This window comes from Pan troglodytes, chromosome 5 (assembly GCF_028858775.2).
Source record: "Pan troglodytes isolate AG18354 chromosome 5, NHGRI_mPanTro3-v2.0_pri, whole genome shotgun sequence".
Taxonomy (NCBI): domain Eukaryota; kingdom Metazoa; phylum Chordata; class Mammalia; order Primates; family Hominidae; genus Pan; species Pan troglodytes.
The window spans coordinates 80,068,424-80,095,625 of NC_072403.2; the positions used below are offsets into that span (position 1 = coordinate 80,068,424).

At 33.3% G+C, this 27,202-nt stretch overlaps 1 long non-coding RNA gene across 1 annotated transcript in view; it reads left to right on the forward strand.

The window, feature by feature from the left end:
- The window catches only part of LOC104006875 (uncharacterized), a 72,670-nt gene extending 46,628 nt beyond the window's left edge, over positions 1–26,042 (forward strand). Inside the window, exons 2-3 of the long non-coding RNA XR_008548559.2 lie at positions 22,502–22,554; positions 25,716–26,042. This is a non-coding gene — a long non-coding RNA (uncharacterized LOC104006875). The remainder of the gene's footprint in view (positions 1–22,501; positions 22,555–25,715) is intronic.
- The last annotated feature ends 1,160 nt before the right edge of the window (positions 26,043–27,202 follow it).

Genomic DNA, 27,202 nt, shown 5'->3' on the forward strand with positions numbered 1-27,202 from the left:
ACCACACTCCAGTCTCGGCAACAGAGCAAAGTCCTATATGTAAAATAAAAAGTATATCTTTTTATTTAATTTAATTTTATAAATTTATAAATAATTTTATAAATTTATAAATAAAATTTATATAAATAAATTTTATAAATTTTAACAAAATAAAATGTATAAATAAGTTTATTTTAAAAATTTATAAATAAATAAATAATTTTATTTATTTAATTTAAAAATAAAAAAGTAAATTTCTGAAGCAAAAGAGGCATCAGAATAAAAAAAGAACTAGAAAGTTCAGTGTTGATTTTGGTGTACTAAAAGAAGTTTCAGATTCATGGTTGTAACTCTTTGGATAAATAGCCAATTGTTCAACAATTATTAAAATTATGCTCAAGAACTTGTTCTCTTCAGTTGCAGAGTACAAGTTCAAAGCAAATCAAAACCACTTCCTATTGCAATAGAATTTTGCTCAAGAGAAAAAAAAGAGAGAGAGAGACTATTCAAATCTCAAAGTCAAAGCCAAGAGGCTCTGGTGATGAAACAGAAAGTAAAAAAAAATCCCCACTGTTTGTTCTTTCTACCTTCTCCAAGCTCATTGTAATAATCCTATAACTTTACACAGCTGTTTTGTTAGCCAACTCAGACTCAGGCTGAAAAGAAAAGATTATAAAGTTAAAGAAATTAGGAAAATATTTTTTGCTCCTTCTTACCACTCTTGGAAATGTTGTTTCGCACTAAATGGTCAAAAGAGGGGAAAAGAGAACAAAGCATTATGTAACTTATGTTAGCTACAAGAATATTAAACATGAATTGTGGAAATAAATCACTTTGTGCTTAGTTGGGGGAAGATAATGGCCATTTTTGGCAAAAATGATTGAAACTGGCAGTTAACACTCACTGTTGTATTTTCTTGTTAAAAATACAGCAACGAGAAAGAAAATTGCTGCATTCATATATTCCACTTGTTTCTTTCATGCCTCAAGTAAACTTAGATTCCTTTCTCAATTTTCAGCCACTGAAGTAGGATTTACTTCAAGTAGTTGTTTCTGAAATTGTTTTCAATTATCTCAATAAGCTTGTTTCTTCAGGCAGCTGAGAATTTTACTTTCCAGAGGCCTCTATTTGAGATAAATTGGCTCACCAATGCCTAAGCCTCAAGAATAATACATCAACTCAGACATTTTTTCAGGGTTAAGGAGGAAAACGTGACTGCTTCAGTAATGGTAGACAATCCACTTGACAACAGACAAGCTCCTTTATTCAGTGGTGCTAATTTAATAAATATTTACTGAGTAAAAAGGGCCAAGCTCAATGTTGGGTAGATAATAGCAATAAAATTATTTATGTTACGGTATCTGAACTCAAATGAAAACACTGGAACTATCTTCAACAAGTAGAGAATTCTTCATTCCAAAACTCATGGAAAAGGTTTATTGATTTATATGGTTGAATTGAGATACAACAGAACATGAAGAGGATTAAAATTTGTACTGTAGCTGAGAGATACTGTAATTATAATAAGGGAAATAACATTTATTACAGGCTATCCTAACTATGTCACTGAAATTGCTTTTGCAATTCATGTTATTAAAGGCAATGCATAGTATTATTTCCTTATTTTGTCAAATCCACCTGCAGCGTTTACTGTGTTTACTACCTTACCTACTTCAAAATACCGTTTGGCTTTCATATGTCAGTATGTCCCTTTACAATTCTCATTGTTCCCTCATAGCTTAACTGAGAAACTTTCTTCTACTTGTTCCCTCATAGCTTAACTGAGAAACTTTCTTCTACTTTATAACAAGCAAGAAGTTATGTGCTTTGGACTCCACAATTTGAGAGCTTCTTGCCCTTCTCCAGGTGCACTGCTCCTCACAATGAAAGAAATGGGTGAAAGAGGAAAGAGCATGACCACCTGGAGCCCATCATCCCCCTTCTACAGCAAATTCTAGTGATCCAGAACCCCAGGAATCCCTGCCCCATAAATACGCTTGCTTAAATCAAAGGATATCATGAGCCATTTTTTTCCATTTTCATTCTTCCATGAATGTTCTATGCACATTCACGCACACGTGCAGGTTTGAGAAGTGCCAAAAAACAGCTGTTTGGAGTAAAGGAGATGAACGAACAACATGTTTGCAGGCAAAGGTGAGCACCATCATCTGCATGCATGTAAGCACCATACGGTATGATAAGAAAGCATGAGTAAGAATGGGCTGTAAACTTGGTTCTGCAGACACTATATTGCACAAGAAACTGGTAAGAGTGGATGCCTCTGAGGTGTTAAATCTTTCATTCACATCCCACTAAAATAATAAAAATTAAATATATTGTTAGTAAGTCTGGAATATTATAAATTTAAAAAAATATTTTTGAATAAAAGTAATGAAGGCACCAATAAAAACAGAGAAAAATATTAATTTACAGAATTATGCCATGATCAAAAACTCAGTGAAATTTCTACCACAATTTCATGTCAGTCTTCAAATAACTTGGCAAGGTAATCCTAACTTCCTAATAATGTATGAGAGTGAGGAAGAGTCAAGATGATTCTGAAGAAAAATAAGAGGGGGAAGTTAACCTACCAAATACTACGTATGTACTGTAGGTAGGCTATAGTAAATTAAACATTATTAACTAAAATCAAGTCATGGAAATGAAAAGAAACATAAATCCAACTCATTAGTATTTTTGGATCTTGGGGTTTAACAGTTGAAGTCTGGATATGTCTGATTGCATCCTTTAAGGGGAAGTTACATGTGTTTCTCAGTTCTATGTATTTGACAGCTAGATACAAAGACTTGATGGAACTCAAGTGTTTGTATGTTTCTTCATTAGAAGACATTTATATATCTATTTTTGTTGCTTTTGGAGAAAAGTAGCAAAAATGCTGATGATGTTCAATGCCTGTTTATTCATTGCAGAGGTGGGTACAAAATGGCAATATTCTAACTGCATCATTTTGTTTTCATTTATTGGTTAGGATAATTTTATCATATGCTGCTTGTATCTATTATTTCTACAAGGTTTCATTTATATAGGAAAGGTAGAATAAATGCTCAATTCTATCCTGTAATTTTCTTATTTTTCAATTTCTCTCTCACCTCTGAAAATCGCCAATTAAAATGTATAAGCTCAGAGATTTAAACATATTTTTTCGCCTTTACTCTACATGATTGCAATTCTTATGCATATTGAAGTACAAAATGCCAATTCGCAGGCCAGTGAGAACCCCTTCAAGTTCACTGTGGTGTCCTTTTCATAAAACCCTCATTGACTTTAAGAGCTTGATATCTCTATCTAGCATGTCAAGACGTTTCAGGCTTCCCTTGAACATTTTCCCCAAAATACCTTATATTTTGGTACTAAATTATATTGCCTAACCACAATTTTCGCACTATGAACGTTCATTGCCATTGTTGCTAATTGGTTCTAGGATTTTTAGTGGACAAATCTGGGGATAAGTGTATATATATATATATATATATATATATATATACATCACACACATATACACACACACATATATATATACTGTCATGATATCACAGATATATAAAATAATATATACAATCATATCTGTTTATACATAAATGTGTGTGTGTGTGTGTGTGTGTGTACACATGCATTTGTCATGATGTTTAGGGTGATTTCAAATTCAGGACTATGCGGTTTACTTAATCCCCTCTACAATATATCTCTATCTCCTTCTTTCATACAAATTTCCAAAGAAAATTTCCCAGCATTTTCAATGATAAAGGGAATAATAAAGAATACAACATTCTTGATTATTCATTTGCTTAATCACACTTTATGGTACAATTTATAATATAACATTCTTGAAATAATAATACAATGTTAATACTATCACCACCTATTACTGCTCTTATATTGATGTCTCTCTAGTTATTTTGGTTGTCTAAAATTTTGTCTCTAGTATATTTTTAGAATGAGCTTATGGGGCAATATTGCCTGAGAATAGTCAGGGAAAATGTTTGATAATAGTTTGTGTCATTAATAACTGAAACTTTAGTTTAATTGCTGAATATAGATGGTAAATATATTAAAAAGATAAAATGAATTGTAATTAAACAATATTATCTTTATGATATGTAATAGGCATTTACATTGTCTATTCTATTTTGTATTTGTTTAAAACTTGTGAAGTGAACTAAACTGATCTCACTATCCGTGAGTAGGTTAGATTCTAAAGAACACCATATCTAGAAGTTACATGTAATGGGATGACTTTCTGGAACCATAAAATTAAACATACCAGAGCAACAAATACTGGTATCTTTTATATAATCAATCTACTCTTCTCCTATCATCCTCTTCCACTTCCACTTCCCTATTTCCATTGCCTTTCTTACATTTCTCCTGCCACTCCCTCCCAGTTACTCACCGCTACCCTGCGTTCCTGCATAGACTTCCATCAGAGAGAACATGTTAGGAAAGTTAAATTGCAGTAAGCACATCACAGCAATGACGAGGACAGGTACTTTTCTGGGAAACACTGGAAGACAGCTGTAGAGGATTCTGCTGCTGTGAAAGCACCTAAAGCCTCCTTGACTCAGCCTCACATCCTATCTTCAAGAAAACATCATATGGTTATTATATAAACCTCTTATGGGATTTCTAAGGTTAATTTCAATATATAAATGGCTACTCAACAGAATCAAGGTAATTAGAGTTTGCTTATATTCAAAAAGAGTTGCAAAATGTCTCCTAGAAAACAGAATTAACTATAAGAACCTGAAATTTGCATTTCATAACTTTAAGGAGTTTAAATTATCAAGATTAATATTGCACTAAAAAGTTTGTGCATTCATGCGTGATCGAATATGAAAACACATGACCTGTGAACTGAGCAAAAGGTATGCTTTCCGAAGCATATACTCTGTGTGATTAGGTCACTGATGCCATTAAAATATGTAGATTTAATATTAAAGCTACTGGTTCTCTGAGTGTTTTCATGATCTCACCAGATTTTTTTTTTATACCATTCACTCTTTTCTATTTAAAAGACTTTCAGTCATAGTCTAAAAAAAATTCCAAACACTTTAGTTCTGGAATTTCACTTATTCTCTACAAGTTATTATTACTACAATTTAGTACAAACTCTCATTTTCATAGCTTACTATTCCAACTTCTCCTAGTATGTAACCCTTATGCTCTATAACTGAAAACATTCTGGTAAAAGGAATCAGCATGCTAATACTATTTTAAACACACATCCTCATTCTCTTTCCTATTATTCATAAAACTAGAAAAATAAAAAAAAACACTTTTCTTCCAGCAGTGGATAGAAGAAAAAGAAACTCAAATTTACAATTTAATTGTCATGGGTCACTCACTTGCAGTGACTTGCTCTAGTTGCTTCTGTTGTTTTAATGCTAAGGTAAGATGATGAAGATCTGTTTTGAGTAAAGTAAGCTCCAAATATGAGCTTTGCACTACTACCATTCCTAATTTGTGGATCATATCAATGTTAGGAGTTGAAGGTTTAATTTGCATTTATTTAAATAAATTATCCCTAGACTATAACTTATTTTCCAAATGTCTCATTCTTTCTCTCATGTTTATCTTTTTTCTTGACATTCATTTCTTATACACGCATTCATCAATATTAGCCATCCTATGTGGATATAGTAATTCATATTTACTTCAATCCATTAATATTTGCATTCTAATAAAATTCATTGCTTCTCTACAATAGATAGTTCAAGCAGAACTTATAGTTTTGGTCATTAATTTCTAGCTACAGATTGCAGAAGAGAAGCAGCACATAATAAAGTATATCCTAGTCATGTTTGCATATAAATACATACTACATTGCACAGAATAATTGTTACCCTCCTACAAAAGCCCAAAATAAATTAAAGATATAAAATCACTGATATAATTCAGTTTTGTATCTCAATCACAATCCAGTTTCTTTCTTTTTCTGATCTTATAGCCTGGGGGTTCTCAAAAGAAAACGTTTTAGAATAAAATTTTATTTTCTATAAACCTAAGGATATAGTGCACATTCATTGATAGAACAGGCATCAACTTCTGTTTCTCTGATCTCATTTCACTAGGGCTTACATTTTCAGCCATATCACTAGGCAGAACTGTGAAAGCAATTCTGTATTAATGTTCAAAGATGCATTTTTTTTATTAGAAAAGAAACACATGTTTTGTACTTAGCCCTATATCCTGTATCTTCCCCTCCCTTCCTCTTTTGGTTTTTCTTGTCCTATAATAAAAAGCACTAGAATATCCATTGGATGTATTGTTTATAAATTAAGTAACATATTGTTCTTATAATAAAACGATTCTCTTCCCCACATGATTTCATCACCACTGTCTCTTCCTAAGTGTGACAATGTCTTCTGCTTACTTCAACATTAAATATTTTATATTTACTTCTAGATTAATAAACTGTAGACCCTACCAATTGTCTCTATAGAAGATTACTAGTTTGCTCATTTATGTAATACTCATATTCCCCTTTCATGTACCTTCCTTAAATTTTAATAGTTGCATTTATCCTTCCAAGTAGCATTCAAACTTTAAATATAAATACATTTTCATCACTTGTTCCCTCATTTACACAATACTTCTTAATTATTTACTACATAACACAGTGGTCTTATAACTATATTTTTCTCTATATCTCTTGTATCAACTTTCAAACTGGAATTTTTGACAGGTACCACTTCTATATATAGGTGTACAGGTCCTGCTAATGCTGAGAGACAAAAAAGAGAACAGAAAGGACCACTGTTGCTGAGACAAAAAAGAGAACTGGGAGGACAACTCCTGCAGGCATGTGGACATTCATAGAAAATACAGCCTTCACCATCCAAGACTTGGGACAGGAAAGCAGAGCAGAAAAAGATAAACATAAAATGAAAGGGCCAGATGGGAGAATAAACTGTGTAGAAAAGCTGACAGGTTCTAAAGCACTGTGATATCTCCTACTGTTTATAAAACAGGCATATGGACTTTAAACCAGGAGCAAATCTCTGGAACATCTCTGGTTATCAGATTTCAAATTTTGATAAAAAGAAGACTCTGATTCCATTCTCAAATAATTTCAAGACAGTAGTGAACTAAATTTTAGACAACAAAAATGCATATTCACCTTCTACAGAGATAACTGTCTCAGAAATACTTGCTCAATACTAGAAGCCTGACAAAAAGAAAAGCACATATTTTGAGGGTATACATATCATTTAATATAGTTTCTACTATTTTCTGCACAAAATCTGGGATAACCTTTTAAAAATGCAGTAAAAACAAGCAAGAAAATATAACCAACTGTCAAGAGAGAAAACATTTAATAGAAAACAAGCAAGGATGGCCAAGATGTTGGTTTTTATCAGGCTTATAAATAAAAATATGTATGAAAAAGTCAAAAGATATATGTGTGTGTGTGTGTGTATTTGAAGAATCTCAACAAAGATGGAAAATATGAAAAAAATTCAAATAGAAATTTTATACCTGGAAAATGTAGTATTAGAAATAAATAGCCATAGCAGAGAAACTTGAAGAAAAGACAAGAGAAATTATTCAAACTGAATTAAAAATTAGAAACATACAGTGAGCTGTAGGACTATGCCAAATGTTCTAACAGATGCATAATTGAAATTCACAAAAGAGGAGAAATCAAAAGTATGTAAAAAATCAAAGCCTGGTGTTGTGGCATGTGCTTCTCAGGAGGCTGAGCCAGGAGCATTACTGGAGCCCTGGAGTTTGAGACCAGCCTAGGAAACATAATGAGACTCTGTCTCAAAAAAAAAAAAAAGAGAGAGAGTGAGAGAGAGATAATATTTAAATTTTTCTAAGTGAAAGACATACTGTAACTACCAGAAACATAAAACCCAGTGAACTTCAGAAAGTACAAGTAGAAAGAAAAACACACTTAAATGTATAGCAGACAAACTGGTAAAAACCAAGGATAAAGAATGGATCTTAAAAAGTCACCACAGAGTAAAGGACATTGCTTCAGATCAATGGAGGTCAGAAGACAATAGAACACATTTTTAAGGGGCTGCAAAAATATTGCCATGTGGAATCATCCCATGTTCAGTAAAATATGTGTTCTCCAAATGAAGGCAAATTAAAGTCTTTTTGATGAACAAAAGACATGAGAATTTTTATCCAATCGATTTGAATATCAAGAAATATTTTTTAAAATGTTTTTTGATGATAAAAAATTGAAGCATATCATAAGAAAGACAAGTCTTCAGGAGTGAATGAAGAAACCAGAAAGGATAAATATAAAAATAAAACTTCAAAGTTCAACTACTAAAATTTTCATAACATAGCATTGACTGTGTGAAGTAAAATTATCAGTGTTGCACAATTGATACTATATGCAGATGTGAATTATGTGTTATTAGACCAAAAAAGCAGAAGGACGATAAGAAAACCATATTACATCAGGTTCTTACATTACTAAAATATGCTTTTCAACAAAGATAGTAATAGGATGAAAATGGACATTATAATCTCTAAAGTAACTCACAAAAATTAATAATACAAGGAAGCATAATAAAACATAAAAAATAAATAGAAGATAAAAGTACATGATTTACTAAAAAAGAAGGCACAAAAGTGGGAACAAAGAAAAGAACAAATTAATCAAAGAGAAAATAAACGCCAATGTGTTAGACTTAAACTTAACAATAGTTGCATAAAAAATTAAAATGCAGAGATTGTCAGACTGAATAAGAATGTGAAGCTCAACAGCACACTGTTTGCAAGAAAAAAATTTAAACATAAATAAGAGATTTTTAAAAAGGGATAAGAAATGCATACCAAATTAAATATACACATAAGAAAGCTTGTATCTATATTGGTGTCAGACAAATTGAATTGTAAGAAAACAGTAATACCAAAAACAAAAGGGACATTTCATAGTTATGTAATAGTTTATCAAGATGCTGCAGCAAAAGAAGTCATAACATGAAAATTTGTGATGTATATTAGAAAACAGAAAGGTAGAACATCAATGATATTTCCACATGAAAATGTTAGAAAGCAAATAACAAATTATAATCAACATAAGTAGAAGACAGAAAATGTAGAAATAAAAACAAAAAAATTAAAACAGCAGATGAACAAAGAACAGAGAATATCAACATTTTAAAAATTAAGTTTTGAAAATATTAATGAAATTGATAAATAAATAAGAATAATCAAGAAAAAATAGAAAACATAAATTATCAATATCAAGAATAACAAAGGAGACTTCACTACAGAATCTGTAGATATTAAATAGACGCTAGCAGTATAAAGTTGACGACTTTACGCTAGCAAATTTTACAACGTACATAAAATAAAATAATTATTTAAAATCACAACCTGCAAATAATGACAACAAAAGGAGTTGAAAACCTAAAAATTTCTAAACCTATTAAGCACAGTCATGCACCACATTAACACCCTTTTGACCAATAATGGACCATGTACATGACAGTGGTCCCACAAGACTATGATGGATCTGAAAAATTTCTATTGTTTAGGGATATTGTAGCCATCATAATATCATAGGGCAATGTATTGCTCACATGTTTGTGGTGGTGTTGGTGTAAACAAGCATACTGTGCCACCAGTCATATGAAAGTATAGCACATACAATTATGTACACTATATTATATTTTATAAAGATAATAAATGATGTTACTGGTTTACACACTTACTATACTATACTTTTTTTTGTTTTTTTAGTGTACTACTCTACTTACATTTTTAAAAATTTTAACTGTAAAATAGCCTGAGGTAGGTCCTTCAGGAGGTATTCCAGAAGAAGGCATTATTATTACAGGAGATGACAGCTCCATACATGTTTTGCCCTTGAAGACCATTTAATGGGACAAGATGTGGAGGTAAATCAGTGATATGGATGATCGTAGCCCTGTTTGAGCCTACCCTAATGTGTATGTTTGTGTCTTGGTTTTTATTGTTTTATTTTTATTTTTATGTTTTTTCAGACAGGGTCTCGATCTGTCACCCAGGGCCTAAAGTGCAGTGGCATGATCAGCTGGGACCTCCTGGGCTCAAGCGATCATCCTAGCTCAGGTGGAAACACAGGTGCACGCCACCACAACTGGCTTTTTTTTTTTTTTTTTTTTTTAACGTTTGTATAGAGGAGGTTTAACTATGCTGCCCAGGCTGGTCTTGAAGTCTTGGGCTAAAGTGATCCTCCTACCTTGGCCTCCCAAAGTGCAAGGATTAAGCCACTGCACCCAGCTGTATATTGATTTTTAACGAGAAAAGTTTAAAAGGTAAAAATAAAATAAAAAATAAAAGTTTTAAAAATATAAAAAAAAGTATAAAATAAGGAGATAGAGAAAGAAAATATTTTTCTACAAGTGTACAATGTATTTGTGCTTTAAACTAAGCGTTATTGCAAGAGTCAAAAAGTTAAAAAATTATTAAGTTTACAAAATAAAAAAGTTTCAATAAGCTAAGGTTAATATTGTGAGAAAGAAATTTAATAAATTTATGATAGCCTAAGTATACAGCATTTATAAAGTCTACAGTAGTGTACACTAATGTCCTACCCCTTCACATTCACTTACCACTCACTCACTGACTCATCAAGAGTAACTTCCAGTGTTGCGAACTCCATTTATCATAAGTGCCCCCAGCAGGTGTGTAACATTTTTAATCTTTTATGCCATATGTTTACAGTACTCTGTATGTTTAGATGTGTTTAGATATACAAATACCATTGTGTTACAATTGCCTACATTATTCAGGACATTGGCACACTGTACAGGTTTGTAGCCTAGGAGCACTAGGCTATACCAGATAGCCTAGGTACACAGTAGAGTATACCATGGAGATTTGTGTAAGTACACTCCTTGATGTTGGAATGATAAAATTTTACCTAACAATATACCTCTCAGAATGTATTTCCATTGTTAAGCAACACATGACTATAATAAAACTAATTATGGAGTCTTTACACACACTGTGCACAAAAACACACACACTTTTACATACTCAAGGCCCAGATACCCTCAATGGTGAATTATTTCAAGCCATTTACTGAATAAATAATGTCAATATTACACAAACACTTAACAAAAACAGGGTGAACACTCCATTCTCCCATACTCAATTCAGGAGACCAGCATGAACCTGATATGAAACTTGAAAAACATATAACCCCCTTCTCCAAAGTACTAACATACCTATAAACGTAAATGCAAGTGTATTTAAGAAGTACTTGTAAATTGAATCCAGTAGTATGTTGAGGAATAGTGTCTCATGACAAAGTATATTTAACTTCATCAAAGCTTAAAACACACTAAAACGTCATTAAGAAAATAAATTAAAAAGCCACAGTAGGATAATATATTTGCAATACGTAGAACTAACATCTTTTAGTGCTAAAACTTAGATATTTAAATCTATTTGCCTCTTTCTCCATCTATCTATCATCTTCTGCAGCTCAATAATAAAAAGACAAGCAATAATACAGAACTATGAGCAAAACCCTTGTATAGACATTTCACAAAGAAAGACATAAAAATGGCCAATAAGCATGTGAAAAGATGATCAAAATTATCAGTTATCAGGTAAATGAAAATAACAACGACAATATATTACTAATTATCTTACAAACCAAAATGGCTTAAGAGCATCTGACAAGAGCAAATGTCAAGGTTGTGAGGCAACAAAAACTATCATATATAGTTGGTGGGAGAGCAAAATCATATCAACATTTGGAAAATTTTTTGGTGTTTTTTTTTTTTAATTAAGCACATATATACCATTAAGACACAAAAGATTTCAGCCCTAGGTATTTACCTAAAATAACTAAAAATCTATATTCATAAGGAAAAATGTGGATAATAAATGTTCACGGAAACTTTATTCATTATAACTTAAAAGTGAAAAGTACCCAAATACCCATTAACAGGTGAATGCATAATAAATTGTATATTCATACATTGGAATACTATTAGAAATAAAAAGGAATCAGCTAATAATACCACACATGTATAAATCTCAAAAACATTTTACTAAAAAATCACAAAAAGGTATATATAGTGTGACATTTTAAAAATAAAGCTCTATGGTGAATAAAAAAATTGACAGATTTTTATCAAAGATGGTAGAAATCAGAGCAGCAGTCGCCTAGGGTTGGGGCACAGCTCAAGAGTTGCTGGGAAGGTACACCAGAGAACTATCTAGGGCAATTAAAATATTCTGCATCATGATAGGGATGTGGGTTATATGCATACATATGTACATTTTCAAAACTCATATAACTTACACTTAAGATCTGTACATACACTGTATATAAATTATGCCTCAATAAAAGGGAAATAAATAAATGATTTGTTTGTGATTGTATAAATATTGGTAAACAATATTTTGCATATTGTTTGCATATACTACAGAATAATTTGCATACTTCATTCTACTGCGTTGATATGGGTTGATATGACCTTTCTAGAATAATAATTTTAGCAAAAAGGAGATACATTTATTCTTTTCTATTAAGTTAGTTGATCAAAATAAGAACAGATTTTGGTTTGCTTCATATTTGAATCAGAAATGCATAATTTATTCATGAAACCACAACATTTTTCTATATTTTAGTCTTTCATGTTTTGCTAAGTAATGAAACTCTCCTGTTCTTTGTAACCTTCTTTTCAGCTAGGCACAGTGGCTCACGCTGTAATCCCAGCACTCTAGGAGGCTGAGGCAGGCAGATTGCTTGAGCTTAGATTTAAGTTTAAGACCAGCCTGGGCAACATGGCGGAACCCAGTTTCTATAAAAAAAAAAATACAAAAAGTAGCCAGACGTGATGCTGTGTGCTTGTAGTTCCAGCTACTGGGGAGGCTGAAGCAGGAGGTTTGCTTGAGCCTGGGAGGCAGAGGTTGCAGTGAGCTGTGATCCTGCCATTGCACTCCAGCTTGGGCAGCAGAGCAAGATCCTCAAAGAAGAAAAGAAGAAGAATAAAAGAAAAATAAGAATAAAAAAACCTGAACACATTATTTTCAAAATTTAACTGTCCTAAGTTGGGCTGACCACTTCCAAAGCCAGCTGCACAGTGATCATTCTAAACCACTTTCACACTTAACTGCGTTGCATGCTCTCACTTTACTAATATGTTCTCTTGGAAGCTGCTTTAGTTACATACATGTGCATTGGACATAAATTTATTGAGTTTTTTTTAGAGTCCAGTGTTAATAATAATCTGAAGCTGTTTCTTTCTAAGTCACCCATGTTTTGTCTACCACCACCCTCCTCCTGATTTGAATAATTTTAGTTTTTCCTTATTTTCTTGTGCATTCAAAAAATTTACATCAGATCTGGGTGTGAATTTTAAAATATATATTCTATATGTCATTTGGCAGGCCCTTTGATCTAGACTTGTGTCTTTCTTACGCATGAATGATTCATTTCTTCTCCTCCATCTCCCTTCCTCTCTCCCTCTCCCTCTGGCTCTCATTTTCTTTCTTTCTTTTTTTTTTTCTGATGAATTTGTTCTTCAGTTATCCTTGCCTAGAACATCATAGTAAGGTGTCACTTCTAGATCAATCATCTTTCTTGTTTATATTTTTTCATACTGTCTAGCCTATGCTCTATATTATAAGAGATTTTCACCCTGAATACTCATAAAACTGTATCTTCTGGCTTCCTCCTGGTCCATTACTTTATTTTTTATTTGCTTTGTTCTTTCATACTAAATTTCCTTATATATCTATTGTTTCTTAAGGCTTTTTTCATACTTAAGGAGGCTCCCTTGCTTTTTCTAAGTTCAGGTTAAGAGTCCTCTGCTATTGCTCTGCTTTGCTAAGGGGTTTCTACCTTAAAGGAAATAGTGACTGGAATTCTGAATAAAATTGGCATGTTTTCCAGGCTTGCTGCATTACACACTTTGTTTAAACATCAGAGTGTGGGCATAGCACAATGGCCCATGCCTGTAATCCCAGCACTTTGGGAGGCCGAGGTGGACAGATCAGGAGGTTGGCGGTTCGAGACCAGCCTGGCCAACATGGTGAAACCTCGTCTTTACTAAAAATACAAAAATCAGCCAGGTTTGGTGGCAGGTGCCTGTAATCCCAGCTACTCGGGAGACTGAGGTGGGAGAATCTCTTGAACCCGGGAGGCGGAGGTTGCAGTGATCTGAGATGGAGCCCCTGCATGGCAGGCTGGGCGACAGAGTGAGACTCAGTCTCAAAAAAAAAAAAAAAAAAAAAAAATCAGAGTGCTCATCTGCATAGAGGCCAAAATATATCAAAATAAGGTGAGCCACATTCCGATTAACTGACTTGTTTTTAAAAAGGACCCCAAGTAATTTTGGTTTTCTTTCCTTTTTGGTTAGAAGTACCGGACTGCTTGGCTCTCTTGGTGAAGGGTTGAGAAGCAACTGAAGAAACCTCTCTGGAGATAAACTTTCAATTACTTCATTTCATTTCTCATACTCAGTACCTAGCTCTTAACCTGTTCTCTATACTGATTTTCATAGGGAAGATCACCACCGAATAATAATGCAGCCCCCTCCTGTTCACAATGCAGGCTATAGTAATCTCTGTTTTATCTTTCTGTAGATCTGTTTTCCACTATTTTTCACTTCAAAAAATTGTTAACATATAGGTCTATCGATTCACTACACCATCACTCCAATAAGGTATGTTGAGAGTAACATGTGTGCTCAGTCCACAGTTTTAAGAAAAAAATAAAAAGCCTAGCCTACAGGAGTTAATAAACTGTATGATTTCATTTACTCTCATCAAAGTTCATGTGACTGCAGCAGTCTTACAACTATAAACAAAACAATTTTTCTATCTAATGAAACTGAATCAAAATTGATTGAAATTATGTTGTTGGACAAATTATTTTACTTCTCTAAGCCAATTTTCACATTTTCTAAACTAGATAGAAATCATGGTACTTCACAGAGGTTGATAGGATTAGATTAAATGAGGCTTATAAAGGAATGTAGCATTCTGCCTGGTATTTACTAGCCTTTCAATAAATTTTTAGCATAAATGTTATTAGCCATTACCTCTCCCATCCCTTTGCAAGATTCTGTGGGATGCAACACACTTTGAAATGAACACTGCCTTTTCCTTGATGTCTTCCTACCCTAATTTTTGCATGTGAGCCATAGTTCATGCATTAATCATATTGTTGTCTATCCCTCATTCCTCTGTTCTAAAGTCAATTATTACTTTAAAAATAGTCTCATCTCGATTTAGTTGGAATTCATTGTTTTGTACAGATACTTAGTAAGGATTTACCTAATATTCTATTTCTGGCTTGCTGCTATTCAAAAAGTGAAGTGCAACGTATTAGTATAAAACATTGAACTCTCCAAATGTATCACATTTGTCTCATCCTAAATGTATCTAAAACTCCCTGCTACATAATAAGAATGCCTTTCCATGCCATATGCAACACAAAACAGAATAATATTTTCAATGTTGATTGATTCTCAATGGACAGTAATGCTTAAGCTATAATTGAAATCATTCTCCACACCACATTTGGCTGATTTGTTTGTTCCTGAGCTTAATTTATAAGTTAATTCCTTGCTCTACTCTGTTCCTGTAGTATAATCAAGATCCTAATCTGTTGCTAGTAACTGTACCAAATGGAAAGAATTAAATGAATGTTAAATGGCAAAGTCTATGCTAGGTTTTGTGGCTCAAATGGCTTTGATATTTAAAATACAAAGGTTTCTTTTAATCTTTCATAATATGAATTCTGAATTGCTCAAGCTGCTGTCATCTGAGAACTTATACAATGCTTGAACTAGAAAAGACCCTAGAGATTTTCTAATGAGACTTTGCCTTTTAATATAATATATATTTCTTAAACAAAATGTTGAAAATCAAAGAAAAATCACTTATAGCCCATCATTGGAGGACTTATAACTTTAAATGAATCAACTGAGAAGAAAATAGACGTAATGAAATTTCAGAACAGCTTCTTAGTAATAATCAATTTAAAAGAGTAACAGAAAAAGTGATTCAATTCACAGTAGATAGAAGTCCATGAATTATCTATTATAAGAATGTAAATGTAGAATACTTTCATGACAAGAGAAAACAATGATTAAATGTACTAAAAGGCATAAATAACTTACTGAACAGAAAGTGTTGCCACTTAGTTTGTCTTTCCATTCTGGCATAAAGTCACAGTTTTATGAAATCATGATACTAGCCACTCATGCTTCATTTTGATTTCAACAAGATTTCACCAAATATTTCCCATTTGAAGTGTGCTATAATTTTTTGTTATAGACAAACCTCTTTAATAATGCTAAGCAACAAAGACTAATATTTGGAACAATATTTGGTGGTATACTTGTTGTTTTGGTTTTATATCAGGGATAGCATAGCAGATTGTATTATAGTTCTCAGGTATAATTTCCATGCCCTGTAGGAGGATTCACCCCAGCTCAGGGTCACATCTTATTCATTGCCTTGTGAGGGGAGTGTATTCTGTCCCATTAATGATAGTCATGGATTTGTGATGTACTTGATAAGTGGTATTTGAGAAAACATGGCATATGTTATATATGAGCAGAAGCTTAGAAGGTGCTAAAAATTTCTACCAGTTCTCTTTCTTTTTTCCCTCTGATAAGAAAATAATATGTTCAAAATAGGGCTGCTCCTTTAGCCCGGGTTCTGGGGAAAGGAGACATATAGAGCAGATCGAAGTAACCTGTAACTGATTACATACAACATGAACAGGACATAGATGTTTGTTGTTATAAACTAATAAGATTATAAACTAATGGGTTGTTAGTCATCAGCAATGTAGTCTTGAATTTTATTGTAAACTTTCACAATAAATGAAGACAAGCATAATTTTGTTTCTTATTTAAGCAATGACCAGAATAATAACATTTCCAAAATCAAACCATATTCATATTTATATTGATAAAATATTCTTGTAAGTCAAAACTGTTAACTGAAATTTTGAATATTTTTTAGTTTTTTTTCCCCATAATGTTCTATGTCCCAAAGAAGTTTCCACCTCCTGGCAAATATATATTAATGAAAATTTGAAAATGGTCCTCTTAAACGATCTTTGCTTCCACAAAATTTCTTAATTTTACTTAAACATTTAAAAATTCAGAAGTTTAAGTGTAGCATAATGAAAACATGTTATAAAAAGATATCTTCTAATTTTTATTGTAATAATCTCATAAAATTATATCCTCTAAAACTCTCTACCTCTCATTGGCACCCCAGTATCCATGTAGACCATTGGCATCTTTCTTTATTACTTCCTTCAGCTGTTTCTTCTGGTGCAAAAATGTGTTGACAACCCCTATATGCAATTGCCCCTGCTCTAATACTCTGATTTTTTTTTTGAGGGGGAGGTGGAAATATATATATATATATGTATCTTTTTTCATTCTTTTCTTATAATTTTTTCAAGTTTCATGTAGGATTGTAAAAGGGAAACACATGCATTTGATTTGCCATGTTTACTATAATGCCTTTCATATACTCATATTCTTTCCTTTCAAGGCTTAGATTTAATGGTGAATTCTCTGTGCTAGATCCCTTGAAATTCCAAAGTGGAATAATTACTCCTTCCTCCATGCTCTCCTAGCACTTTGATTATCATGCTAACATAGCAATCATTAGATTATATTTTAGCTACATTTGGATATAGTTATCTAGCTTTGTAAATCGTGTTTTACTTTGTAAAAATATAAAAGTAGTAAAACTTGGTTAAATGTAACTCGGGTTTGAGAAATCAGAGATAGTCCTAAGTACATAATAAGATCACAGAAAAATAGCGGGAGTCACAGCAATCTGGAGAAGATGGTAATGTCCTTCATTCAGTCAATACATATTTATCAAGTACCAAGCATGAGCCAGGTACTATGCTAGGGCATTAGAGATAGAGCAGTGAACAAGACAGACATGGTTCCAATTTACAATATACTCATGGAGGCTTAATATTTAATTTTTTTCCAATTTCCAAAGTATTTTATATTAGTTGAACCCGTGAGCCAGTATGCTGCTGTTATTGTGATTGCTATGGCTTTAGCAAGGAAAGGCAAAGGCAACAGAAATTGTGCCTTACAAGTCATAAAATATGTGATTGAATTTTAAAATAAGGAATCTTGCCAAGCCCTGTAACCACAGATTTATGTGCCACTTACAATAAATACCTATCAATAAAACTAATCATTTTACTTCCTTTTGGGACCAACATTTATATTGGAGTTGTTCTCATGATAGTTATGGCAAACACCTGCTGACCTCACTCTGTGAACCGCCATCACCTATCCAAGCCCTACAGCTGCCTCAGTGCCAGCTCTCCAGAGCTTAAAAGGTGCTAGCCATGACCAACACTCACTATTGAGGCACAACATACGTTAAACCTAGCACTTGAATTATGTGAGGGAAGAAAATTTAAAAGAAAACTTTAAAGAAAATATGAGGGAACTTTTAAAAATTCATGGAAAATGCATATTACAAAAAAGTAGGCATGGATTTCAAAATTATGTTTGCATCAAAGTAAACTCATACTACCTTCTAATAACATGTCTCAACAGGATCTAGTTTGAAACATTAGGAAGGATAAGACATCAGTTTGAAAATAGTCCCTATCAGAGCAACATACATTCTGCTAAAATTGAAGTGAAAACAAACATCAAATTTATGGTGAAGCTTGGATGAAAGAATGGTGAAATCACATATGCTTTATGAAAACTTTATTGGGACAGTCTTCAAATAACTAGGCAGTTTACAAATGGATTTAAAAGAAGGAATAGGATGGTGTTGAGGATGAGGCTTGTAGTGGCAGACCATCCACATCAACTTGCAAGGAAAAATTCAGTCTCGTTTTTGCCCTAATTGAAGAACACTGATGATTGACAGCAAAAACAATAGCCAATGCAATACACATTTCAGTTAGTTCAACTTACACAATTCTGACTAAAAAATTAAAGGAGAGCAAGTTTTCTACTTGATGGGTGCCAAAATGGTTACCCCCAGATCAGCTGCCGAGAAGAGCAGAGCTTTTGATGGAACTTTCAAACAAGTCAATCAAGGTCCTGAAGCATTGTTTTGAATAATTGGATAGTAAAGATGAAACATAGCTTTCCCAATATGATCCTGAAGACACGGCACAATCAAAGCAATGCTTACCAAGACCTGGAAGTGGTCCAGTGACAGCAAACACAGGATGGCCAAGAGCAAAGCTAATGGAGACAGTTTTCTTTAGATGTTCAAGGCATTTTGCTTCTTGACTTTCTGGAGGGCCAAAAAACGATAACATCTGCTTATTATCACAGTGTTTTGAGCAAGTAAGAAAAAGCTTTAGCAGAAAAATGCTCAAGACACCTCGATTTGAGAGTCCCTTTCCACCGTGACAATGCTCATTCCTTTCGTCAAATAAGGGTAATTTTGTGGGAATTCTATGGGAAATCATTAAGCATCCCCTTAACCCTTCTGATTTGGCTCTAAGTCATTTTTGTTTTCTAATCATAACAAATCTGTAAAGGGCATCCATTTTTCAGTTAACAATGTATTAGGTTGGTGCAAAATTAACTGCGGTTTTTCCATTACTTTTTTGGGTTTTTTTTGAGACGGAGTCTCACTCTGCCACCCAGGCTGGAGCGCAGTGGCACGATCTCGGCTCACTACAACCTCCGCCTCCCATGCTCAAGTGATTCTCCTGCCTCAGCCATCCAAGTAGCTAGGATTACAGGCACAGGCCACCACGCCGTGCTAATTTTTTTTATTTTTAGTGGAGTCAGTGTTTCAACTAGTTGGCCAGGCTGGTCACAAACTCCTGACCTCAAGTGATCCGCCCTCCTCGGCCTCCCAAAGTGCTGGGATTACAGGCGTGAGCCATCCCACTCGACCTTGCCATTTCTTTTTGAAAGGCAAAACCACAATTACTTTTGCACCAACCTAATAAGAAAAGACTGCATTGACATTAAATTCCTAAGACTATCAGTTCTTTAGGGATGGATTAAACGGCTGATATAATCTCACAATGTGTATTGAGCTTGATGGCCCTTATGTTGAGAAATAAAGTTTAAAGTTTATATTATTTTTTAAAAATTTTTGTCTTTCAATTCAATTTTTACACAAACTTTTTAGTTTCCTTGTATTTGGGGTGAGGAATTTCCCATGAGATTTATCATACAGAAAGGAAGAGAGACACAGAAAAAGACACAGAGAGAGAGGGAAAGAGTAGGAAGGAAAGAGGAAGAATAAGCAATATTATTATAACTACAAAGTATGACATATAAACTAAGGAAACCACTGTAAATCAGAATGAAAGAAAAATAATTTTTTGTTTTCTTTTTTTTTTTTTTTTTAACCTAGTCTCGCTCTGTCGCTCAGGCTGGAGTGCAGTGGTACAATCTCAGCTAACTACAACCTCCGCCTCCCAGGTTCAAGCAATTCTCCTGCCTCAGCCTCCCAAGTAGCTGAGATTACAAGTGCCCACCACCACGCCCAGCTAATATTTGTATTTTTAATAGAGATGGGGTTTAACCATGTTGGCCAGGCTGGTCTCAACCTCCTGGCCTCAAGATATCCACCTGCCTTGGCCTCCCAAAGTGCTGGGTTACAGACGTGGGAGCCACTATGCCAGGCCTAATTTTTATTTGTTTGTTTGTTTATTTTACATTTCCTTTGTGTAAAAATCCAAGGGAGAAACTCTAACAGTATTAGTTTACTATAAATGTACTAAGATACTTATGACCCTTCCTCTATCTTCTGGATAGGCACACATACAGTTGAATTGAGTTACCCATTGTTATACTTTTAATTGTAAGCCCTGAAAATATATTTCTCTCTTCAGCTAAAGGTTTACCGTGACATCTGACTCATCACCATCTTCAAACTTCCAAGTTCTTTTCAATTCAATTAAAATGAAAACAGTGAGGAAATTTCTGTAACTCCATAAGATTACTGATTCAACACCTTGGTATTTTACCATATGTAACAGAGACTAAAAATGGAGTTAATCTAGAGGGAGAAGGACACAATGACTCAGCATAGTACCTTTCACTTTCATGTCAGTAGTTAAAATTCAGTACAAGGCTGTAGTTACTAAGTCTGCTCCCAAGTGTTCCACGGAGGCATATAGGAAAACGAGGAAAGGGAATTTCTCATGGTTTGACAATTCTGGTTGACTGGTAAATTCCCATGACATAAATGGAAAAAAAAAAGGTTGATGGTGCTAAAGATACCAAGGAGTGACTAATGAGGCACGAGTATGGCCTTCTTTTAGATTCTCTTTCTGCCAGAAGCAAAGGGCTGTATTTCTATTTCTTGACACCTGATATGTGAATAGTCTCTTATATTATTTGACATGATTAAAAATCATTTTACTCTTAAAAATAACTTAGAACATTCTTGAAATATAAATAATGAGTTTGAAAAAAGGTTCAATGGATAGTAATTCTGTTTACCTTGTCCATAGGCTATAAAACTTAGGTAATTAACATGCTTAGCTTCTTCTATCTGAAAGTCGGTACACATGTGCATTCTGAACATTTGAAATATCTTTAAAATAAGACAGCTCTCATTAACTGAGATTCAAGTTATGATTCAGAGCTCTTCTCTTCTTATATTTATAGGTATAAGGCAAATTCACAAACCTTTCGTTTTCTTTATTAAAGCATATATGATATAGTGGAGAGAAAAGATTTCATTTAAATTTTCTAGCTTTACGTATGAAATTGTTTCTGTTTTTTTTCTTTCTACAAAATTTCATTAGAGTTTCTTTAAAAGGGAGACTATAACCTACTCCTTGTGGGTTTTGCTGCTTCAACCAATGACATATTTATAAATACATACAGTACCATCCCATTATTCACAATTTACTTTCCATAGTTTCAATTACTCATTGTCAACTGCAGGCCCAAAATAGGTGAGTACAGTACAATAAGATATTTTAAGAGAGACCACAATCTCATAATTTTTACTACAGGAATTGTTCTATTTTATTATTAGTTATTATTGTTAATCTTTCACTGCACCAAGCTTAAATTAGACTTTATAATAACTGTGTGTATACAGGAAAAAACATGGTATGCATAGGGTTCAGCACAATCCATAGTTTTAGGCATCCACTGGAAGTCTTGGAACATATCCCCTGAGAATAAGGAAGAGCTACTGTTATACATATCACTTCTATATGTATATACATACACACATGCAAACATAGAAAATAGTGAACATAAATGAATAAATGCAGTTTTATAGTCCATATTTCCTACCCAGCCCCTTAGTGAGTCAGCACCTCTTGGTGTGTCATAGTAACCTGTCTTTTAAATAAGCACTCTTAGAGAATGTAAGAGAAATAAGAGATAACCAAGCTCACTTGAAATGTTAGAATATTAAGGATCAGATGGCTTCAGTGAGTGAGACACCCTGGACACACACACACACACACACACACACACACACGGAGAGAGAGAAAAAATGATAGACTACAATTTGTATATATAGAGAGAGATTTTTCTTGTGATTCCTGCTTATGTGTATTTTTACCTCATAGGGCTGCGTGGTTCTGTTTGCCAAGGTTCTTCTCGTCAAAATCTGCACTGGAAGGTAAAGCAAAATAAACGTATTGGAATAAGTTTATTCCAAAATAAACGTATTTCTTTGGGCAACTCAGGCATCAAAAGGAAACTGAAATATGCAGATTTTTTTCCTGGTCTGGATGCAGAGCAGCCCCAAAACCTCAGCCACAATAATTCACAAAAATGATCTCTAAGTTGCCAACATGTCCCTAAGGTCTTAGGTTTCATGGTTCCTAATATCTGTGTCTTTGTTCAAGTTTTAAATTCTGGAAAAGAAAATCTGATTTTCCTAAGTTGGATCATGTTATGTTCCTTAGATTAGAAACCCTAGCAAAAAAAACAGTTCCTGTAGCATAGATATGACTTCACGGGTAACCCATGGGTAGTAAAACCTTTTCCAGTAAAGGGGGGATCATTTTGAGATGTAGCACCCAATGCCAATGCTGTGGACAGAATTTTGGATCTAGAAGGACAGTTTAGCTAGATAGACTATCCCACTTTTCACAGCCAATGAGAAAGATCCAGTAAGGAGGCTAGGTCAGCTATTGTTAAAGGACAGATTAATACAGTTAAATGGAGAAAATCAAATTCAAATTTCTCTGGACAAGAGCAGAAAATAGGAGTGAGGACAAATGTCTTACAAATTCAAGGTTCAGGATCTGATTAGGACAAAAATGGAAGGGCAATTAGATACAATGTAGGAATAATGCATAAGGATTACTGCTAAAGTCGGAGGGGAAGTATCTTTGGTTTGCATTTATTAGACATAATTGTCTTACTGTCTGAATGGATCCTGTTTGTTTATATGTTGATGGAACCACATTTCTTAACAAATTGAATTGTGCATGTAATTTAGTAGCCTTAATAATGACTTGAATTTTGAGTTCGGTGAATATGCACGACGCTTGTAAAAAAAATTTCACTATGACTTCCTTCTGAAGCTTCAGATTTTCATTCCCTTTAGCTTTCTTATGGTCTTATGATTCCAAAAAAATCAAAAATTAAAATATGGTATTTCTCCCAAATTTTTTCTTTTCTTTCTCACATTCATAGTTCATTAATAGCACCATGCTTTTTGTCACTTAAGTTCAAATGTAATGGCTGATGATATTATAGATCCGTTACACATTAATTAGATTAAAAATACTTCTACATACAGTTCATCTCACTAGCATCCTACAGATAATCTAGGGCTTTCTTTTATAGCTTATCACCACAATTGAGGCAGATAAAAATCTAAATGCACATCCTTTCTCTTAGACTGTATCTTATTACTAAACCTTATATAAATAGTCAAGTTCTCAGCACGGTTAATATTTCAGCAGGTCTGTTGCCCGGCTCATTTCTCTTTTGACTGCTGTGTGTGCCTTGGAGCTCTCGTTTTACATGCTTCACTCCAAAGAGTTTCCTTGTATGTTACTGTAAGATGAGTCCAAGTACTCTTTCCCTCGCTTTGATGATGCTCAACAGTGTGCTCTCAAAGAGTATTTGACAAATTATCCTCCTTAAAAGCATCTTTGCCTCAGGATAAATATTAATTCTTCCCCAAAGATATGCGTTGCATTGAATACAACTGTGGTAAACAACAAGACTATTTTTTAAAACTTGTTTCTGGGTTTTTCAGTGAAAAAGCAGCAAGAGACATAGAATTATATAACTGAAATGTCTTTTATAGATTATTATATCTTTCATTTTGCATATGAGAACGTCTAAGACCCAGAGCAGTCATTTGGTGTTCCCAAAGACACACAACTAACTGATAAGAGACATGAAATGTCTTTCTTAGGGTTTCCAGTGTATTGCTGTTTTTTGTTGTTCTTGTTTCTCACTACAGCAAACTCATATAAACCCGTGACATCTTAATATGTACTTAATTTAATGATTGTTCAAAGTGTCACATAATTTGCACCTACAATGGATTAGTAAAAGCTTATAGCAATTGACCAATCTTTTTCTCAAAATAAAGTCAGTTAAGCAAAAATTGTAATGTCAAAATTGGATTATTTTCTTGGGTAATATTTCAAAATAAGATTTTACAGTTAAAAATATTAACATTTTAAGACTTAGATATACAAATTTTGTTTCCAATATAGTATCAATACACTCTTGCATAATAATTTTATTAGAAAGACATTCTCAACACACCCTGGCCAACATTTTGACCTTTGCTAATTTTATGAGAAAATGAAAAGAGAAATTATTTTAATAAATAATGTAATTAATTTCATGATAATATCACTAAATCCTTTAAGGGAGTATTGAACAATACTGTAGTCACCAGCCACATATAACTATTTTCATTTAAATTAACTAAAATTGGCCAGGTGTGGTGGCTCACGCCTGTAATCCTAGTACTTTGGGAGGCTGAGGAAGGTGGGTCACTTGAAGTCAGGAGTTCAAGACCAGCCTGGTCTATATGGTGAAACCCCATCTCTACTAAATACACAAAAATTAGCCGGACATGGTGGCACATGCCTGTAATCCTAGCTACTTAGGAGGCTGAGGCAGGAGAAACCCTTGAACCCAGGAGGGGAGGTTGCAGTGAGCTGAGATTGCACCACTGCACTCCAGCCTGTGCAACAGAGCAACAGGCTGTCTCAAAATAAATCAATAAAATTTAAAAATTAATTAATTAGCTAAAATTAAGAATTCAGATTTTCAATAGCACCAATCTTATCCAAAGTGTTCAATAACCACATGTGCTTAGTGGCTATTGTATCAGACAGAGCTGATATAGGACACTTTCTTCATCACAGAAAGTTCTATTGATAATGCAGCTCCAAGTTATTAATACCAATTTATAGAGGAAGAAACTTAGCCTTAGTTATATGCTCATACTCATACATGTAGTAAGTGAAAAAGTCAGAAATGAATAAAATTTCCTAATAATCTACGTTATTTAAAACTATTTCCATTGAATTTTTCTACTAATAGGATAAACATAGAATTTTATTTTATTCATTAATACTTTCTGTGTTTCGAATTGCTTATTCACATAGAATAAACATCTACTGAATAAAAAAACCTTGTTATATTTCTCTTATTAATGTTATAATCTTGGTATTTTGTTTTAAAATTAAATCCCCATTAATCCAAACCAAATATATTATCAGTATTAAATGTAGTATTGCAAAATTGAAATAAAATTACATTAACATATTGCTTCTACTGGTTTCCTTACATTTCCAGTGAGGAGGTTCTCTGTTGACCCATTCATTTCTTTTCTTCAGTAAGATTCTTCCTTGACAAACCATCTTTTGAACATCTGGTGAAAAAAAAATGGAGAAATAATATGAGAGAAGAAAACGTGAATAAGACATTAAATGAAACTGCATGAGAGGTTTTATTCAAGGTTCACAATAAAATATATACCAGAGCAGTAGAAGAGCTGTTGTATTTAAAGACACTGGAAGGGGAATAAAATGTGAAGCATTTGGAAGATCTGTCCTAGCTTACATGTGTATTTTCAAAGTTGCCTTTAGGAAATGTATGGAAATAAACTGAGTTTAATTGAAATTATCATTCAAGTGCTGAATTGTGCTGCATAAAAGACTAACACAGGTTCTTCCATAGAAAATGGTATTTTAATTGCTATATGTGGTAATAATATACTTTGATGATGAAAAGTTTAACAAATATGTTATACTGCCACATATATGTCATACTTAACTGAAGGAGTAAAGAAGTACTTTGTTAAACACTTTGCTAGTTTTAATACCTTAAATAACAACAGCATTTATCCTTTTTTTATTTCTAAGAAATACATACATGTTAGGAATTTAGAACCTCACAGAATTTTTTGTTTGTTTGTTTGTTTCTTCCCTCTTGGAAAATTCCAAGTATTGTTGATTATTAGTATTTGTGAAATAACTGTATATGCTTTATGTTAATACAAAAGTAACAATTAAGAGTTAGTCAAAAGAATGGCAAAATTTGATTTTTTTCTTGTCTCCCTAGCATGTTATTCTAAATTAAATGGAGCATTCCACATTATAATAGTAATAACAAATACAAACAAGCTTCTTAAAGACTCTCTTTTAATTTAATAAACGGTCCCATTTTAAAAAACAAATTCCCAGTAACTATTCGTACAAGATAGATTATATTTTTGGTCCTTTTCCCATATTTTAATTGGTTGTGCTTGGAGCTATGTTATAGCCTTGGCCAGAAAATTATTCAGAGAGTAACTTCTAAATGTCATCATATGTATTAAAGTGACATTCTTCACCTTGTTTTTAAACATCAAAAAGTTCGTGGAGTTTCGCTTCTCACTTCTTAACAAATGGAAATGGAATTTGTCTTCTTGATTATCACACAACGTTCCCTCCTCTTCCTGGCATGCCTTTTTTCCAGCCCAGACTTTTTATTTAAATGCATTAGAACAGAATTTATAAACAGAATTTATTAGAACAGAATATCTAAAGTTAGATGCAGCTCAGGACAAAGTTGTAGTATACGTTGATAATTTAGTCCTCAAGCAAAACCACGTTGTACACTTGTGTTTCTAAAACCAGCAAAAATTCATATTTTTGTTTGAACAGAAGAGTAGAGACACAACAAATTCCTATCTTCCTTTTCAGAAACTATATTGAAAATCTCTTTTTGACTTGCAAGGCTGATGCAGACTTTAGGCAGGTATGCTTCCATATTGAAATCCTCCGGAGATTAACAGCAAC